This window comes from Microtus ochrogaster, linkage group LG1 (assembly GCF_000317375.1).
Source record: "Microtus ochrogaster isolate Prairie Vole_2 linkage group LG1, MicOch1.0, whole genome shotgun sequence".
In the NCBI taxonomy this organism is placed as follows: Eukaryota; Metazoa; Chordata; class Mammalia; order Rodentia; family Cricetidae; genus Microtus; species Microtus ochrogaster.
Genome location: NC_022027.1, coordinates 29,657,391 through 29,664,343, shown reverse-complemented (window position 1 = coordinate 29,664,343; position 6,953 = coordinate 29,657,391). Strand labels below are relative to the sequence as shown.

The following is a 6,953-nucleotide window of genomic DNA, read 5'->3' as shown; positions in this document are numbered from 1 at the left end:
GGGCTGTACTGATCTGGGCAACTTCTGCTACCACCGAGGACCATGGGGACAACCAGGCGTAGGCTGCTGCCAAGAACCATGTCTGGGTCCATGGTCCTACTGCCGCCGAGGTCTATGTTGATGCCCGTGTCCCACGGTGCCACCAAAGGCCACATGAAGCCTGCGGTCTGGGCCTGTAACCTTGTTGGTGTCTGGAAGTCATACTGCTACCAGAGTCATCCTTATCTGAGTGGCCCAGGGCTACCACTTGGAGCTAGGATGTTGACCAGGCTAAACTGCAGCCTGAGCCTCTGTCTGGATCTATGGCCCAGCTGCAGCTGGGGTCACCGACACTGACACTGCCCTCAGCTGCAGCTCTGGCCTGGATATCACCATGTCATTGGGAAGCAGCACAGGCTACTCAGATCTGCATGCACCCTTGGCCATCGGACACCAACCTGGACTCAGGTGATCTGACCGTGGGCATCCTCATGGCCTTGGTTGCAACAGGAGCCACATTGGTCCTTCGGTTCCTGGCTGGTATAGGGCCATGGACCCAGACATGGCCCTTAGCAGCAGTCTGGGTCCAGATGACACCATGGCCCCGAGTGGCAGAATTGGCCACCAATATCTGTATGACCCCTGCTGTGGAGCCCCCACCCCCCCAGACTCCAACCAAACTGTAGGTTCCTGCCCAGATCCCAGGCAGGCAGATTTCTATGAGTTCAAGATTAGCCTGCTCTACATAGTGTGTTCTAGGCCAGCCAGAGCTACTCAGTGACATGGTAAACCCCTACCCCCAACCCAAACACTTGTTTAAGCAAAAAAGATTGGATTACCAATGTGAAAAAAATCTCTCCTTTTAGAAACAATGGGATTATTTCGAGTCACGGTGCAGATCTCACACTCGTAAGTGAGTGCATGCCAACATCAAAACTGAGTAAGTGACATTTGCAGTCATACAGTGTGTCTGGTGTGGGAGTTGAGCCTAGACACTGCGCTATAGACTCACAGTCTATACCCCATTCAAAGGGAGGATCTGGAAACCGAAAGTGTTCTAAATATTCCCCAAGGAGCAGGTCATGCAACTTTCTCAAGTCCCTGACCCCACCTCTCCTGCCAGGATTTGTGACCCTTGGTACCAAATTTCTAAAACAAACCTCGGCTAAGGTCAGGCTAAGGTCAGTGGTTGGGCATCACCACTGGTTGTCAGTTGAAGACCAAGGAATAACTGTTCAGCTCTGGACCCTTCCTGTTCCTCTCCCGCGGCGGGCAACGGCCCGTAAAATCCCTAGCACTATTCACAGTGGCTAAGGCAGGTTTAAAGGAGAGGACTCTGCACTTTAAGTACATTATTACTTGGGAAAAGACTTACAGCAACTTATAAGTAAAAAATGAATATATTATATTCCAAGCTGAATGGGGTAGACAAAGCTCCCTAGGACTCGGATTTAAGGGAAAGAGTTGGCGGAATGCCTGGAGCACTCGGGGAGGTCTGGGTAATCTATTGGGGTTTTCTGTGAGCGGGAGAGGGGAGCTTCCATCCAGCTCAGCCTGGACCATGGTTGCAGTTCAGCTCTGCCCGGCGTATTATTTCCCATCCATCTCAGATGCCTGTTGAGGAGGTTATTTTCTCGATGAGAAAGTCAAGATTTGGAGACTCGGTGAAGAGAAAGCCCAGTGAGAACTTGAGCGCTGCGCTGTGTAGCTTTCTTCCACGGTGCCACAACTAGTCCAGGTCTGAACTGAACTGGTCCGTTCCCCTAGCTGCTTCCGCACTTGCGCCTGCCCCAAATTCTCAGGCCGTGACAGGCTCCTCCGAGTTATGCCAAGAGTTATAACTGTCCCCTCCCTTTTCAGTCTAGGACACCATATAAACATCTGGCAAGAAACCCACCAGTTTCCTGATAAGTTCTTTCTTTGGCTCACAGAGTCTTGCATCAGGTTCAGATTCTTGAGCATGTGACACCCCGTCCAAGACTGGTCCGCTCAGGACCCAGCCTTTTCACTCATTGTCCCGTCTGATGAGCTGAGCTGGAGAGGGCCAGGGCTGCTGGTCAGGCACCCCAGAATCTCTGGGTACCTCTGCCTTCTGAGACCCGTGCCTCCCATGCATTGCAGAATAAATCCAGGTCACTGGATTTCATCCAAACAGAACTACGTTATTTTGTCTTACAGATGGGATGTTTTCCAAGTAATGTTCATGTCACCAGCTCAGTGGCTGTCACCTAAGAATTTCTTTAAGAATTCCACGGAGAGTCTTCTTCAGTGAAACTCCAGTTTGGCTATTGTCTTCAGTAAATCTTGCTCCAGCGAGGTCTGCATCCACTTATCTTTGTGGATTCCGACTCTGCGGTTTGGACTCCGTTCCTGCTCCCCCACTGGCCTCTTCCCATTTTATACTCTTCTAAGCCAGACAAGGTTGGGGGCTGGGGAAGCCAACTCCAACACTGGATTCTTTGTCTCTTGCTGCCCCCTGCTGTTTAAATCTCTGCTAGGTTTTTCTTTTTTGTTCTTTTTCCTTCTTTTACCCACCTCTAATCTTTAACAAAACTTAAAAGTAATTTTTAAGCCCGCTTTGCAGACGCCGCTGTCCCTCTCACCGCTTGCTACAGCCATGGTCAACCCCCTGTGTTCTTCGACAGCGCGGCCGATGGCGAGCCCTTGGGCCGCATCTCCTTCGAGCTGTTTGCAGACAAAGTTCCAGAGACAGCAGAAAACTTCCATGCTCTGAGCACTGGAGAGAAAGGATTTGGATATAAGGGTTCTTCCTTTCACAGGATTATTCCAGGATTCATGTGCCAGGGTGGTGACTTCACACGCCATAATGGCACTGGCGGCAGATCCATCTAGGGAGAAAAATTTGAGGATGAGAACTTCATCCTGAAGCATACAGGTCCTGGCATCTTGTCCATGGCAAATGCTGGACCAAACACAAACGGTTCCCAGTTTTTTATCTGCACCACCAAGACTGAGTGGCTGGATGGCAAACATGTGGTCTTTGGGAAGGTGAAAGAAGGCATGAACATTGTGGAAGCCAGGGAGCGTTTTGGGTCCAGGAATGGCAAGACCAGCAAGAAGATCACCATTTCCGACTGTGGACAACTCTAATTCTTTTGACTTGCGGGCTTCTTACCCACCAGACCATTCCTTCTGTAGCTCAGGAGAGCACCCCAGCCCCATCTGCTCGCAGTATTCTGTAATCTCTGCTCTCACTGAAGTTCTTTGGGTTCCATATTTTCCTCATTTCCCTTCAAGTCTAGCTGGATTGCAGAGTTAAGTTTATGATTATGTATAAAAACTAAGTAAGAATTAAAAAGGAAAAAAAAGTAATTTTTAAATGGGGCGCACGCGTGTGTGTGTGTGTGTGTGTGTGTGTGTGTGTGTGTGTGTGTACAGACGTACACGGGTGCAATGTATGTGGATGTGCATGCATGCGTGTGCTCACACATGTGGATACCAGTCCCTCCCCTGGTGTAATCAATCACCTTGATTTGGAGATAGGATCCTTCCCTAGGAGTTGGAACTCACTGATGAGGCTGGCTGGCCAGTGAGCCCCAGGACTCTTCCTGATCTATGTCCCCACACCCATATATTTAAAATATTTTTGTATTTTAAAAGAGCTGCCAGATGGAACCAGGGTCCTTATATTGTGACAAGCATCTTGCAGGCTGAGCCAGTTCAGTCTGGCTTCTCCCTTTTTTTTGTAAACAAGGAAATGAACAAATAACTCCTGAGCAGTGGTGGGTGAGGGACAAGGTGTCATAGATCCTGAGCAGTGGGTGGGTGAGGGACAAAATAAGTGCCATAGCTGCCTGGAATTCCCTACCCTCCTCCTTGAGCTCAGTAATGCCTCCCACAGGGCTGCAGTAAGACTGACATGCATGCCCACATGCTACAGTTCTTTTCTCTGTGCCGCCTTGAAGTCCTGTGCCCATTCCATTCTATCCACCCGGGACTTGGCAGGTAACATGGCATATCTTTACTACAGAGGAAAGCGGGGCTCCAGGGGCTCCAATCTTTACAGGGAGCTGGGGATACCCCTCACTCCTCCACATTCATCTGGCTTATTTAACCTTTCTACCTTGGTTTCCACCCAAAACACAAGGCTTGTGGTTGAGTCTGCTTAAACCCTGTAGAGATGTTTGTCCAGGCCTCCTCTAAATTGTGTGGTCTTAGTTTATTGATGCTAATGGTGACTATTGTGAGCCATTATTTCTGAACCCTGAAGTTTGCTTTCTTCTTTCTAAGCTCCTACAACCTCTAGTATTTCTTTGGGCATTTACTACACAAGACATGGTGCACACTGCTATAAGATTTCTCTATCTGTTGGTCCCTTAGTGGGTACTTCATAGAAAGCTTTTGAATACTTGTTACCATGTTCTTTTAAGAATGGCAAACATGAGCATGTCATAAAAGGAATACATACGGCATCCTTCTTTTTTGGCTTTCTATTCATTCTATTAATTTTATTGAGCTATACATTTTTTTCTCTGTTCTCCTCCCTCCCTTTCATCTCCCTTTTATCCCTCTCCCACCACACTCCCAATTTACTCAGGAGATGTCTTTTTCTACTTCCCATGTAGATTAGATCCATGTATGTTTTTCTTAGGGCCCTTATTGTTGTCTAGGTTCTCTGGAGTGTGATTTGTAGGCAGGTTTTTTTTTTATGTCTTAAAGCCACTTATGAGTGAGTATATATGATATTTGTCCTTCTGAGTCTAGGTTAACTCACTCAATATGATGCTTTCTAGATCCATCCATTTGCCTGCAAATTTCAAGATGTCATTATTTTTTTCTGCTATGTAGTATTACATTGTATAAATGTCCCATATTTTCCTTATCTGTTCATTGGTTGAGGGCCATTTAGGTTGATTCCAGGTATTGGCTATGATAAACAATGCTGCTATGGACATAGTTGAACACATGTTCTTATGGTATGATTGAGCATCCTGTGGGTATATGCCTAAAAGTGGTATTGCTGGTTCTTAAGGAAGGTTGTTTCTTAATTTTCTGAGAAATTGCCATACTGATATACAAAAGGGCTGTACCAGCTTGCATTCCAACCATCAATACAGGAATGTTCCCCTTATATCACATCCTCTCCAGCGTAAGAGGATTCCTCTATTGTATCTTCAGCACTTGAGAGTCTCTCTTCCATCTCTTGTATTCTGCTGTTTATGCTTGCATTTGTGATTCCTGATTGTTTTCTCATGATTTTTGTTTCTATAATTCCCTCAGCTTGTGTTTTCTTTATTGTCTCTATTTTAGTTTTCAAACATTGTCATCAATGTTTTTGATCTTGGTCATTCTTACATGTATAAGATGGAATCTCAGAGTTGTTTTGATTTGCATTTCTCTGATGGCTAAGAATTTTGAGCATTTCCTTAAGTGTCTTTAAGCCATTTTAAATTCCTCTATTGGGAGTTCTCTGTTTAGGTCTGTACTCCATTTTTTTTTATTGAATTATTTGTTCTTTTTATGACCAATTTCTTGAGTTCTTTGTATATTTGGAGATTAGTTCTCTGTCTGATGTGGGATTGGTAAAGATCTTTTCCCATTCTGTAGGCTGCTGTTTAATCTTGTTGACCATGTCCTTTGCTTTACAGAAGCTTTCTAGTGTCAGGAGATTCCATTTATTAATTGTTTCTCTCAATGTCTGTGCTACTGGGGTTATATTTAGGAAGTGGTCTCCTGTGCCAATGCGTATCTTTCTTTAGGTTGGGAAAATTTTTCTTCTATGATTTTGTTTAATTTATTTTCTGTGCTTTTGAGTTGAACTCCTCCTTCTTCTATCCCTATTATTCTTAGATTTGGTCTTTTCATGGTGTCCCATATTTCCTGGATATTTTGTGTTAAGCTTTTGTTAGATTTAATATTTTCTTGATAGATGAGTATATTTCCTCTATTGTATCTTCAGCACTTGAGAGTCTCTCTTCCATCTCTTGTATTCTGCTATTTATGCTTCCATTTGTGATTCCTGATTGTTTTCTCATGATTTTTGTTTCTATAATTCCCTCTGCTTGTGTTTTCTTTATTGTCTCTATTTTAGTTTTCAAATCTTGAATAGTTTCTTTCATATGTTTGATTGCTTTTTCTTGGTTTTCCTTAAAGAATTTGTTGACATCTTCCAATTTTTTTATTTGTCTTTTCTTCCATTTCCCTGAGAGAATTTTTCATTTCTTCTTTAAGGGCCTCAAATATTATCCTAAAGTTAATTTTTAGGCCATTCTCTTCTGTTTCATCTATATTTGGTTGTTCAAGTCTTGCTGTTGTAGGGCCACCAGTTTTTATTGGTGTCAGGTTGCTCTTTGGGTGTTGTGTGTGTTCTTACCTTGACTATACATCTTTTCCTCTGATTGGTGTAGCTGGGGCTGTCTGTGACTCTGGTGATCAATCTTCCAGGTGCCAGTGTGTCCATGGCTTAGATGATTGCTCCTCGTGGTGCATTCAGGACCATGGTTCCAGTCACCCTGTAGGTCACTCCATGTTCCTGGAGGTTTCTTGGCTCTTGTGGGGTTTGTTCTGTAGTACCAGCGGTTGTTTCAGCCTGCTCCCATGGAGACTGCTTGCTTGGGGCTCTTTTTGCTGAGGTTGCTGACTTGAGCCTTCTCTGGTAGAAGTCCTGGCTCAAGCCTACTCCCTTGGAGGTTCCTGATTTGCATCTGTACCTGCAGATCTCTGGTTCTGGCCTACTCCCTTGGAGGTCCCAGACTCATGCCAGACCTGCAGAGGTCCTCTCTCAGACCCACTCCTTTGGTGGTTGCTCCCTTGCACCTGCTTCTGTGGAGTTCACTGTCTCAGGCCTGCTCCAGCCTAAGTCGCTGGCTCATAACTGTTTCCATAAATGTCCCTGGTCTGGGCCCGCTCTGGCAGAGTTCCCTGGCTTGGATATGGTTCTGTAAAGGTCTCTGACTCAGGTCCACTCCCTTGGATGTCCCAGACTCACACCTGGACCTACAGAGGTCTCTCCC

The 6,953-nt window shown here is 45.5% G+C and overlaps 1 pseudogene; it reads left to right on the top strand.

The window, feature by feature from the left end:
* Positions 1 to 302: 302 nt before the first annotated feature.
* Positions 303 to 3,288, top strand: LOC102000439 (annotated as a pseudogene).
* The last annotated feature ends 3,665 nt before the right edge of the window (positions 3,289 to 6,953 follow it).